This window comes from Teleopsis dalmanni, chromosome 2 (assembly GCF_002237135.1).
Source record: "Teleopsis dalmanni isolate 2A chromosome 2, ASM223713v2, whole genome shotgun sequence".
NCBI lineage: Eukaryota > Metazoa > Arthropoda > Insecta > Diptera > Diopsidae > Teleopsis > Teleopsis dalmanni.
Window position 1 is genome coordinate 19,246,870 of NC_051847.1, and position 14,715 is coordinate 19,261,584.

The window sequence follows — 14,715 nt, forward strand, 5'->3', positions numbered from 1 at the left end:
AATCGGCTTTATGTCCTAGAAAATGGTTTAGTAAAGATATTGCAAAGTATATAAGAAGTAACTTACTTTATAAAGAAATCAATTTTAAATTGCAAAATGTTCTTCAAATTTAAAAGTCTAAATACGAGCATCATTTCTAGTCTAATTCGGCTTTAAATTCATTCATTTGTGTTTTAATTATGAGTTATGAGAAATATTTTCAAAATTATGAAAATATCGAAATAAAGTGCAGTATTGCAATAATTGCTTCAATGCAATAAAGTTGTGAGTACACTTAGCCTACGTCTGCTTTTATCTGTGAATAGATCAAATTCAATTTTGCTTACAGCAGATTTCTAACATTATTTTGTGTATTCCAAGCCAGCAAGTTGGCTGCATTTCGAATGAAGATGGCGAAGTCAACTGCTTCTCTATGGTATATCTAGAAAATTCTTATGCCAAACTGATTGCTGCTGTATCAATGAATGGAATTATGCAGCTACACGAGAGTGCCGAGAGGTCCTATGTGTACTGGATAAATAGAGCAGAAGAAGTTCTACTAACACCCGAACTTGCGGCAAATTATTTTCAAATAACGACGTGTTTATTGTTGGTTTCAGTTACTCATTAAATTAAAGCTGTCTGCATTCTGCAGGATGCAGTTTAAATTATTTTCAGGTGTAAATTCAATTTGCTACACGAGGCTCTTGTGCTGAGTTGAAAATTGATGGTTGAATTTAATATATAGTGAATACTATACGCTAGTTGGTTGTAATATTCTCAAAATTGTTGGTAATAAATCAGGTGAAATTACACGAAACTTGAAACATGAGTTGTGGTTGCAATTGCTTCAGAGTGCAATTTGCAAGGCTTGTTCGACTTTATGAACAAGTTTGTGTAATTTAAATAAAGTTAAAAAGAGGAAAGAATCCTTACTATGTATACACTGTGATTATGAAGGTGAAAAGATGTAATAAACAATTACTCTTATATAGTAAAATATGTTGTGTAACCATAAACCACATTTAATGAGGTGGATTTTTAAAAGTTGTGGGTTGATTTTTTTTAATAAGCTAGAGTACTCTTACTCAAAACTCAATTTATAAAAACTACTGATTTATGATGTGAACGTAACACTGCAAAATAATTTAATAACATCATCATTCTGCTTCTTTTAGTTATTTTTACTAACAAATTGAACATAAAAAAAATTCTGACCTATTCTGAAAATCATCTTGAGTGGCTACCTCAGCTCCATTCAACACTAAAATTTGTTGAATGCTTTCAGTAAAGAAGATGACTTCCGCAGAATGCACTTATAGGTTTATTACAATAATAAAATTGTGGAAAATTTTCTTTACATTATTTGCACACAAAGTATTATAGAGATTTATTTCAAGAACTACTACGGAAAATTTCATAATTCGAAGGAAATTGAATTAAGTGACAATGGTTAGGTTAGGTTAATTTTTCAAACTTTTAAGGCAATCTAGCTGTATAAGTTCATATCTTAAGATTGGACATAATTACACTATAAAGAAATACACGTAATAATAATTAATAAAAAATTCTGTTAAATTATTCTGTTATTCAACCTTTATGAACATTCAGACCACTGACGGAATTATTGTTAGAATTAGTTTGTAGAATCAAAACGACTTTCCGTAGAATTTCGAATATTTTTTGTTATACATCCAGTATGACTGCGATCAAACTAAAGATACTTAGAAAGTGTGTGACACAGTGCCCCGTTAGTACTCCTGCAAATGTACAGGTTTGTTGAAGCCCAAATGGTTTTTTGTTTTATTTTTGTCCAAACTACGATATAAGGTTCTAGCGACCTCACAGTTTTTGTTCATAAATCGTTAGTCACTATACTGGTGATTTCCTCTATTGTATATCAGTGTTTGTACTACGAGGTCGGCCTTCCTTGTACGCAGTTCAAAATCTCTTCTGGTCATCTCATCATCTCATCTCATCTTCTGGTCATCTCATTTGCTAAGCTTATGTGCAGGAATAACTTATTGGGTTATAAGTTCCTTAATAAATTTATAATAAACTGCAATATTGTTATTGTAATTCATTACTGATTAAAAATTAAAATTATTTTTATTAAGTATATATTTTTTCTTTAGACAACTAATTACACTTTTGTTAGCACCCTCGAATTACTTTTATTTGGTTGAAATTATAAAAGAGTTATAAAAGAAATTATAAATACTAGTTAGAGTAGCAATGACAGTTTTAAATCATATTCATTAAGGTATATCCCTTGAATATTAATATGTATTAGAGATGTATTAGTTCTTGGGCTAGGAGCAATATATATAAAATAAGAATTTCAAGCGAAAACACATATTTTAATAAGTATTTATTTAAATTTTTGTAACCAGATATTTTCAAAGTATTAAAAGTAGAAATTTCTCAGCTGATGTATTTCTCAGAAATGCAGAGAATACTTAGTCCTGTTGAACCTAAATAACATTTTTCAGTTTTTTCCCACTGACTTAACAAGTATTTTTAGTATTAAAGTATCTTACTTGAATTTTTCTGTATCACCTTTTTACTGGTTCATATACTCCAAATAAGCCAGATGTTAGTCATGGAGTTTATTTACGGAAAGTAGTAGTGGATGTTGCATTTGTTTCTTAAACAACAAATCCGACTAAGCAGCCTAAGGATATGTTTTAACGAGCAATTATCTGCTGACTTCGTCAATGATATGTGCCCGGTACAAGCTCCTGCTTCTGACAGCTTAAAATCTTAAATACCTAATACCTGATACCTTATGACAAAGAGCCATTCAAGCACCAAATGGATGTATGAGTTTGTCACTCATCATTGTGTTGACCAAAAGTCTTACGTTTTCTTCCATCACATCTTCTTTTCAGTATAGGAAAAAGGTGCATTGTTTCAAATTCAGTAAACATTTTCAAAGTGTCGGAGTAGTTTTTGCTCAAATGTTGCAAACATCCACAGTTGCTTTTTAGTGATATGAAGCTTTAAGAATTTTTTTTAACGTTTATGTTGGCAATAATCACAGTTTCACTACTTTTGGTTGTAAAATCATTTTTTTACTAAATAAAAGTCATAAATTAAAAATATATTATGTTTGTGTTTTTTGACCAGCTGGACAAAGTTTATATTCTTCTGTTAATTTTTCAAACACGCTTCAAAAAATTTTAAAGTTTAAAACTTATAACAAATTTTCTTTTTAATTTATAAAAAATTATTTTATTTTAGTTTTCTTTAAGCAACAAAAGTAATACTACCAATTGTATAGCTATAGTTATTCTTCCCTGCATGCAATGAAAGCAACTTTATTTATAAATTTATGTAGAAGTAGTAACTTAAAAGACAATTGAGAAAAGTTAGTCGTGGAAAGCAGGGAAAGTATGCGAGTACTTCAGTTGCCAAACAATACTTTTGCAGTTTTTTATAATTTTTCTCTCAGTGTTAAATTCAGCCAAAGTAAATTCCGTCGAAAGCAAGTACTTCATTTCAAAAATCCGAGCGCTTTGCATGCTCGAATTGTTTTTTAGGTGAAACCCAATCATCTCTACGATTCCACTCCTATACAGCGAAATTGCAAATTATTCAATTTACAATTCCAACGACCTTCACTGACCTTTTTGAGAACAGTTTTTGGAGTGTTAGCAAAGAAATAAACTCTTTAAGTGTTTGCTGAAGTAATTTCGAAATATTTTTAAATAAAATTACTTAAATTCTTTTGTTGAAATGTAAACGATTCAAGTGTGCCACAACAAAGCAAAATTAATTCTGAAATTATGGGCTGCAAAATATTTTTAACTCTCAACACTTCTTGTTGAGAAATTTATTTTGCTCTATTTTTAGCATAATTTCTAGTTACTTGCACTTATAAGTAAAGAAAAGTAAATAGAACACAGTGAGTAGGATTATATATATACTAAATATCAATTCAAGGTTCAAAAATTCGATTAACAAGAATCTGTATTGTCTAATGATATTGGCATCAAAAAAGCACATGTTTTCCAAAAAAAAACATCACCAGTCTTCCAAAAAAATAGTATGACATTGCTATTTAATAAGGATTTAAATAAGTGGATCTAGAACGGTTTTTCGAAACCTCAAATGATTAACTTCTATCTAATACGTCAGAGCAGTGATTGATTGTCGTCAACATCAAAATAATTGACTTCCTGTGTATAATACACACATACCTTAATGCATACAATATTAACATATAATACCATATGTATATGACTAAATATTAGCTGAAATATATAATGGTCAGCCAAAAACTCAATTAATTAATAAATAATAAAAAACTTGTTGCTGTAATTCAGCACTATTCAAAATACCTCTCTATTGTCTTCTTCAACTCACTTGACGATATCTCTAGCATTAGCATTAGACAGATTCTTACCTTTGTTAATGCCTCTGGCTGGTTCTAAGTTGACCTTCTATCTACTACCCACTATTACGAGGTTTTTTGTGGATTCAAAACGGCTTTCTCTTTTAGCTAATTGGGGAGGGTTCGTCCGCCCTCCGCCACAACTAACTAACTAACCTCTCTATTGAAAACAATAGTTTATATTAAGAATTTAGTTTCTGTTGTCAAAACGAACATTTAAAAACAATTTAATACGACTAAATATCTAAATTGGAGATAACGACGGTATCTTACTTATATCTTCCATGTGGTGGGTTACCATAATTTAAAGGCACACTGGTTACCACAAAAGCAGTTATCTCATACTGGTAAATCACTTTGTCATCTTAATGAAACAGGAAGCGTTTATAATTCTCATATTTACAAATTTACTGGACAAATGACAACGCCGATAAATGTATATAAAGGTCAACTAAGTATATAATTATCTGTGGTTTTTTAAAAGCACAGTATCTAAAGAAAATATTGAGATTAGTCTTAAGGGTTTGAGATCGCTTTCATCTTATTTAACGTACTGACTGTATAAACACTCTTTTTATTATATTTATCAAAAAATTTTTAAGTGACTTCTCTTATTGTGAATATATAGATTTTTATTCATTTTCTGCCAACAAATCCCATTTATTTAATTCACTTTTTTTTTCGTTGAATGTGACGCTTCTTGTAACGAAAACAAAACTAGAAGTGTTCAAATAGTGATGAAGCAGCAACAGCAAAAATTTGTTTTATTTTTTAAATATTTTTCATTCATATTTTCTACATTAAATTTTATTTGAAATTTTTTAAGGATATATCACTGTCAGTACTGGTAAGTATTGGTATCCATTTCGTACAATATTTTTCATTTCTCGAAGGACAAAAACACTTTCTTAAGTAAAAGCAATTTCAAGTTGAAATACCCTGTATTTGAATTCTTTTTGCACTGTATCTGTAGATGTCATACAAGTCAAATAGAATCTTCCTTATTCTTCAATTCCATTTCAACCTCATTAGTAATTAGAAGTTATTACATACAACAGTACTATGTGAAGGTATGAATTACCACAAGACGTTATATGATGAATAAAATTATCTATTTTTAAAAACAGTAACAAGGACATAAATTATTTTTCTGTAAAAAAATTTTTTGTGAATTGTAATTAATTCGTCATTTGTAACATTTTCGCAACAGCTGAAGCTCAGTTCTTGTATAATCCTTAGCTCCTTTTAATTTATTTTTTCCCCAACGTTTGATGAACTTTAACCTCTCGACTATAAAGAAATTCTTTAATACAACGAGGAGTTTCGTTCCTACTTAGGATGTCATATAATCGTTTGAAATTTTTAAAATTTATGAAATAATTTTAGCCATATTTCTTTTTAAATCATCCAACTGTTACTCTTACGAGTATTGTCTTGAGTTCTATTTTTAAGCCAGGGATTATGAAATTTTTTAATAATGATAACTTAAAATTTCTTAGCATGAAAAATAATTTCCAAATATATCAACAGAAGTTCTTAATGAAAAATATATTATAAGAGAACACGAGTATATGTATACTTGTATGCATTTCTGATATAGTAAAATCTTACTTAAGTAATATTGCTTTTAGGGATCTTCTCCATGTAATGCTTCCTCTTCATCGGAATTTGCTATGAACGATTATAAATTTTGGTATTTAACGCGCTATCATAAAATCCTGTTATGCTCTGACGTTTATACAATGACACAATATGGCGTGCTTAAAACTTAAAATAGCGAGAGTGAAGGATAAACTTAAGTCTTCGCATAACATTTCGGATTATATTAGATGACGTGAATTGTGCTGGTTAGGGATGAGGAAGAAGGTCGCTCCTTCATATGCTGCGTGGATAGACATGCTAATTTATGAAAATTGCTGTCGAAAGTCATTAAAGTTGACAGTGCGAGAAATTATGGCATAGAACAGAAGCAATTGTAGCGAGCAATTGAAGGAAGTGTATCATTAAGGATTATATGCTGTTGATACTGAGCAGCACGCTCGTAAAAATATATAGCAGGCGACATATTTTCTACTTTATTTGTATAAAACTCGCTTCTATATGTAAATGTACGAGCATTAAAGCATATTGAGCTGAAACGATAAGAAATGTTTAAATTTGCATACGTTGCAATTCTTCAAAGAAGGCAAACATTATATATTATATATATATATATAGATATATATATGTATATGAAATTTTTTTATTGTGCTTAAAAAATATTATCCCTTCTTCCTGCTGAAAGCAACTACAAATTAGACCGCAATAAGTGTGCTGAAATTTGATTTGTGGCTGGAGCATATTTTGTTTTTCACACAAATAACAACGAAAATAATAATAATAAGAGAACAACAGTTGTAAATATTATTAAACAAGAGAAAGAATGTCATGGAAAAAAATGTGAATAAAAGAAATAAAATAACGAGGAAATACAAAATAGAAGAGTTTGTAAAATAAAAGTACAGCAGATAAAATTCAACAAAGTAAGCAAAATTTTTTCGTACCCTTTTTCACTTGTGCTCCTTTTTTATTTCGGTGTTGCCTTTGCTCCATATTTTACGTTATTTGCTATTTGTTCAGTACCGTTAACATTAAGACATCGTGTTTAAGCCTGCCTAATTCAAGGACAAAGCGAAAGGACGAAAACGCAAGAGCCTGCTAGTAAGCAGCTAAAATAAGTATCACCACCAGCAGCAGCAGCAGTGGCAGTGGCAGGAGCAGGAGCAGGATTGGTATGATTGCTGGAAGGGCAGAGGCTTTCACAAAGACGTAATGACACTGTCAACAAAAAAGCTGGGAAAGAAACAGTTGGAATGAAATAACAACGACAAATTTCGCTATCATATCCTGTTGCGAAATCTAATACAAGTACGCGTATCATAGCACTAAAAGGCTCATTGAAAATGTTCTGATGAAGTGGTGAAGAGGCGGTGAAATTTCCAAATCTAACCTAAATTGAAGAATATAATTTGGCTTTATTTAGAAAGATACAAAATTTTACTTATACTAAAACTCTCAGATTTCATGCCAGTTTAGCTTCTCGTCTGTTATTTTTTTGATTTTTTTTTTTGTTTTGTGTTTTGGATACAAAGTTTAAATTTATGTTTTTAGATACTGCCTTAAGCGTTACTTTAAATAATGTTTCCCTCGGATCATGACTCTACGTTTTGAGTCGGTGCAGTGAGAGTTGTCATAAAAAAAATTCTATATATAAATAAAAATATATTTGCTTAAAATTTAATTTAATTCACAAATTCCAGATAAATAATTTGATGATTTTAAATTTATTCCGTATAAAACTAAACAAATTTATTTATATTTTTTTTTTGTTTTTCAAAATTATAAGTAAATGCATGATAACATATACTATATAATTTATCTTGAAAATAAATATACACAAGAAACGATACTTACTTTAACGACTCTTACACATAATCATTTTATAAGAAATTCAAGAAACTCAGAAATGCTTAAATAAATACAATCTATTAATATGCATATATATAACTTATTAAAAGAACCAATGGCATAATGAGTCTTATAGGATCTGTTGTGCTTCTTTTAAACGAGTCTCCCATAGTAACGTGAACAGCTTAAAGCCTTTGACAAACCCAATATGTAACATAGTTTAGTTCATAAACCATAGTTCATTAGGTTCAAAAAAAATTCGGATGAAAGTACTAAAATTGTTTCTAAACATTTACAGGAAATATAAAATAGGTAAAACTTTGAATTTGCTTTGTTTTGAATATAATAAAGGTGTCTGTGTCATTTAGAGTCATACCTTAAAAATAGTAGATATACGCAAAACGAATGTAAGCCAAAGTTAAATAAATAATTTAAAAGCACTTCTATAAAGACTTCTATAAAAGCAGTTCTTTGTTATGAAGCTGAAACATAGACACCGTCAGTAAAGCACATGTCTTCCCGATAATCTTTCGAAATATTAATTCTCTAGAATGTTTAAAAAAAAACATAAACAAAAGAATTACCATTTTACTATGAAAATCTGCTGATTTCGCTTTTAAATATAGTACCTTGTAAATAGTATAACACTCTTGACAAAGTACTTCTTTCTTTTGGAGCTGAAAATTGACACTGTCAGTGAACCATATGTCGTCATCATAATCTTTCGAGAGATCAATCGTCAAGAATGTATTTACTCTTCTCAGTGTTAAACATAAACGAATACAAAATTATCAAAAGTTATCTGACGAAAATCTGCTGATTCTGCATATAAATGTATAACATGATATATAGCATAACACCCTTGTTAAGATAATACTTTCTTTGGAGGCTGAAATATTGACAGTGACAGTGAAGTATATATTTACACGATATTCTTTCAAGTGATAAATTCTCAACAATGTATTTTATCTCCCAAATCAAGAGATATATGATAGAATGACAACATTTTTCAGATATACGCAGAAGAATTGATGATTCCACATATTCCATGTATCTGGTACAGATTCTTACAAAAATAGATTTTTCTTAATGAAACTGAAATATGCACTCTCTTAGTGAATATGTAACTTAGCAGTTTTCCGGATATGTTCTTGGATAGAAGAAGGATCATAATGGAAGATTCTTCCTCCATCCTTATTCAATTTCGTCATGACTTAGTGTCTTGATAAAGTCTAGTGAGTGTCTGTTCGTAAAAGAAGGCTTTCAGAGCTCATTCTTTTTTATAGGTATGTTAAGATCTTGGTGAGTATGTAGATTAAGAATACATAAAACAAAAGTCGCAGAGTTAGCGAATGCCAGTTAAAGATAAAAGAATAATAGATCTAAGCTTATATCTTAATTAAACATATGTATTATTATATTATTATTTCATAATGAAAGTTACGTAGATTAGCTTATAGATACATAGCATATTCTTCTTTTTAATTTCACCTTAGTAAACTATAGTCTTAGACTAAGACTCTTAGTCAGTTCACTTACTACTACTAGTACTACTATTAATATATATATAGCATATATATAGTTAATATTTATTAATTTATTATAAATGAAATCACATAGCGTCATAGTAATAAAAATTGAGAAGTGATAATATCTTCTTAATGTGTAGGGCACTTTTCCTTAACTTTTTCTTAGCCATATTTTTTTATCCTTATTTTCCTGTAGACATTTTCACGAGAAGAACAAAGCAGTTTCGCGGTTATTTAAGTATGGCAGATGAAAAAATGTTTGTTAACAAAGTTAACCCTCAATTTATTGGTAAACATGTAGCAAAATATAAGCTGATTAGTAAGAAAGGAAATACGAAGAAATATTGAGGGAAACGTTTCCGTTTCCATACTTTTTCTCATTTGTGGCACACGATTTCGTAACAAATGAAGTAAATTGATTAAAATAATTTTGTTTTTTAATGTAATGCCCGATACTTCGGGGAATTTCACAGTTTTTAATCTAAAAAGTATACATTTCAGTACTTTCTCAAACATAAAAATGTAATTTAATCACCAGAGAGAGAAAGTTATTCCGTATAAATAATAAGAAGTGACAAGTTCAGACGTATCAATTACGCAAACAGACTGTATTCATATGGAACATTGTAACTGCAATAAAAAAATAAATTCAAGGAGTAACATTTTAAATACATTTGTTTAAGTTTAAAATATATTGAAGTATACCATATTTGAAGATATTTGTATAAGAAGAAGTTTTTTCATTCAAAGAAAAATTGTTTATATGATGATAATGAGTCTAGATATGAAATCTTAATGACTTACTTAAGTTCCAGAGTATATGTTCAAGCTATAGAACACAATGTGTGGGCTTAAATCACACTTATGTTTATTCTAAAAATACTTTGAACGACTTATTTAAGAATGCTTCGTGGCCACGTCTAAAGAGTGGAGTTTTAAACATTTGTTAGATCTGCAAAAGAATAGTAATATCGTGAATAAAGCCTACAGGAAGGTTTAACTGCATCAAAAATCGCTTGGGAACAATTTACAAGAGTACCCTACGTTGTATTGCAAATGATATTGTGTAAAGGCAAGGGGTCGAATTTTCTAAGAAAAAGTAATATAATCAACTCTCTAATAATAGTATTAATCTAAAACTCACGACAATTATGTAGGCTAGAATAATTAAAAAGAACGCTTCGTCTGATAGAGATTTGCTTTATTTATAGATTGACTTCTTCGAAGAAAATAGCCAAAACTGAATTAAAAAATAATAATATGAAATATTTTTATTCGTTATTAAATCAGCTTTATTAAGTAAAGATAAATGGAATAAAATATGAGCATTTTATTTATCTTAAGGCTTAACTTGTTCCTTAATATACTTAAAGTATATTCAGTTTATATATCAATATAACAACTGTGTTAATGGTTTCTTCTCTATCTGGTATATTAGAATTACAGTATTTTATATTGATTCCGGTGGGTGGAAAGCATCGAACTCACTAATACCACCTCTTAGGAATGAATTTAGAAGCAATGTGGAAATGTCTTTCTCTTATACTGATCTCAATGTAAAATTTCTAATGTAAAGCACTGCGTGTAAGATTATTTTATGTCTACAACAAGTGTATAAAGTACCCAAGAACGCTAAGTTTATAGGCTTCTAGAACTAAACGTACATGTCACAATTGGTGATAACAAATTTCCTTCCTGTACACTCAGAAAAATATGCTCTAACCACATATTAGTTAAACTGAATATTCTGTTAGAGATATTTTAGCTCATTGGTAAAGAAGATATGACAACCAAGATATGGTATGATTTAACCAACCTGATGCATCGAGTAAGAATATTTTAGTTAAAATCCTGTTAAATTAAACAAATTATTTTCCGAGTATAGAAATATCGGATGTTTATAACAAATGCGGAAAGTATCCAAATGTGCTGTCCTTCGTGCTTTAAAGCATCAACTTTGCAGGTATGTTTCCAAAACTGAATGAACTTTATGTTGTAAAACATTTGTTATTTTTTTAATTGAATTCAAATGTTACATTATGCGAAAATCCTGCTTGATGACTAAATATTTTTTCCTTATATATAATAAGGATTGCACTGCAGATGCTTAGACTGTAACTACAGCACTGACTGCAAAGGCTCTTACTTTGATGGAAAAAATTAACAAAAACATTATAAGGAAGCAATATATGATAAAGTTGTTTAAAGACTTGTTAATTCTACAGAGTCCTGCAGGATAAGAAATCATTAACATTAAAGTTGTAGTTCAAATTAAATATGTTACCAAATCTTCAGTGGTAAGATTTATTTAGCTGCTCAAGTTGGTAAAAATATTGTGCCGAACTGGAAATGAATCACTGCGAAGCCATTTAAAAACTAATTAAGTGAAAACAAATATATTTAGCCACAGCAACCTCATTTCTTTGATATTAAGATATTCAATTATCTAACCACTTCGCACAACGTTTTTATAAATGTGCTGTGGGTGCACTGTCTGCCTGATGAAAACTAGGTTACAATTAATCCTTGTGTAAGCCAACTAATACACTTCAGTCTTTAATTACAAAAGCAAGCAATTCTTGAGCATGTTCTCAGCTGAGCATTGTAAATCTCTATTAATTATTATGTAAGGCTCCTCTTTCTATTACAACAGAAGCTTATTCAGATTTCAAATCAAAAAAACTTTTGCTACAGAAACAATAAAACTTTGCTAATAAGATTGTTGTTATTGCAACCGAACAGAAACATGCACACTACGCCCACTTAACTATATTAAAAGCATATATACTACAGTAATGCCATTGCTAGTTTATGTATTGTTTAATATGGAATTGAATATAAAACTGTGTTCACACAGCGAAAGCAGTCACTTACTTTTAAGCCACACACAGCAAGATTTTTGATTCTGACTAAGTCGTTGCCTTAGCTTAGACTGAAGCAATTCCTGAATTGCATAAATTGGCGCTTCAAAGTTTAGATTGTTCCACATCGTTATTTTAAACAAAAATTCCGAGAAACTCACAAGTTTGCAATTGCTTCAAAAGTTCCCAGGACACACATTTGCTGAATAATCCTTAAATGCTTTAACGTTACATTGTGAAAATATTTTATGCAAAATATGTACGATATTATTCTGAATTACAACTACTAGGAATCCTCATCGTTCAATGTGCGTTCTTGCATATGTTTTCGTATTTTGGCACTTGTCATTGTGGTTTCTATTGTTGCTTGTTTGGCAGAACTTTACTCTAATTTCTATTTTTGCTTCCACTTTCCATTTTTTTGTCTATTTCTATGTCTATTTTCAGTTCTATTTCAGCTCCAACTCCTACTTTTACTTCGATTTCTGTTTGTATTTTAGTTAGCTGTGGTTATGCTGTTCTTGTTTCTTGGGTTCCGAAGAACATATTCTCCTTTCAACTTAAGTGTGCACGCCATAGAGTTCGTTATTGTGTCATCGTGGTTTCATTTCATCCAAGAAACTAAAAACGTCACACTCCTGCTTTCAATTTCTGTGACAAACTGCCACATGAATGCGTGTCAATTTTGTTTCTATTGTGCAAATTTCGGTGGAATTGTCAATGCTGTTCCACTTACATAGTTCCATTATGCTATTTTTTCTAAGTTTTTAAGAATTTTCTTTTCAAAGTTTCTAATTTTGCGATTTGCGTTGTCACAAAATAAGGCACTTCAAACTAAAAATTACTCGAAACTTGCTCGTTGCTCGTTACCCCATACTCGTTATTCGTTACTCGTTGTCGAGATTCCTTTTATTCAAAATGATTTGTTAATGTCGGTTTAAGCTGAAAAGTGCCTTTCGCAGTGATTTTAATTAAGCAATTCACGAAAGTAACATTTTCTTGGCGAAATTAACAATGCGAAAATTGCAGGCTGAGAAAAATTGGTTTTATTGGTTGCACATTAATTTTTGCTGGATTGTAGATACATTTTTAGAAATTATAATGAAAAGAGTTGTTCAAAATGCTTGCTGAGTCATTGGTACAAATTCATTACATAGCCTATTTCAGTTGCTATTGTTAACAAAAAAAATGTTTTCTAAAATAGCTACACTTGCTATAGAAGCAGATGTCAAAATAATAGATATATGCGAATAAAGAAAATAGAATAATAATACTTTTTTTATATACTGAAAATGTATAATAGATTAATATATTTTAATAGAATGGTTAGCCTATAAATTTATTGGATTAGAAATATTTTTTGAAGGTTTGAAAATTTCCTCACAGTTATCAGCCCGTTTACTACGCGAAACAGATTTTTTACCATAGATCAAAAAACTCTTAATATAAAATTATTTTTAACGCAAACATTTCATAAGGATATACCAAATATTATAATAAAGTGCGTATTCATCAATATTGAACGAAATTACCAGGTTAAAAATATTGCAATACTGACAGACAGCCAAACCGCGATCAAAGCACTAAATTCGAATCAGATGACCTCAAGACTGATGTTAGACTGCTTTAATAAGCTAAATCTGCTTGGCGAATCAAATCAGGTGTAGATTCTTTGGGTACCGGGACATACTGGCGTATGAGGAAACGAATACGTGGACTAACTAGCCAGGAAACAAGCAGCCATACCGATTATGGGGCTGCTATCTTTTTGTGGACTAAGACATAGTATGCTCCATTCCCCATGAAAATAAAGGAGAATAGAATAAAAAGGATTAGTGAGATAATGTAGCAGAATTACAACAATTTAAATCACTTATTGGTACCTATAACAATAAAAGATACCAGGATTGGATGAACCTATCAAAAGAAAAACTTAGAATCAACACAGGAATCCTTACAGGGCACTATAAACTAAAATACCACCTTACAAGATTGGGTGTACTTACGGATGCAAACTGTAGATTCTGTGAAGAGAATGAGGAGTCGGCCAAACATGTGCTGTTAGAATGTCCTATTTATTCTTACGGTAGAGGCAATAAAAGTCTGTAGAGTAGGTTCCATACTACTTTTTATTGACGCAACATGGCTTAGAGACTTACTCTGAAACCAGAAGGGGCGCAGTGCCACATCCCCTTACAATAATAATCATGCCAAATACTTACTGCACAAACTGGTACTCATAATCAATCAGCAATAAATAGTCATTGTGCTTATTTTCATTTAAAGAATTAGTATCTTTTAAATACGTTACGATATACTCAGATGTAAAATTTAAAAGGATAAATTTAAGAGGATAAATGTATTTGATTTTTATTAGCAACTAATCCTTTGAGCATTCCAAAATAAATTTCGTACTATTTTAGTATTTTTTATTTAATTTTTAATTTAATTTTTTTCTATTTTTCTCTTTCTCTTCACTGACAAACTAAACCACTTATGACGC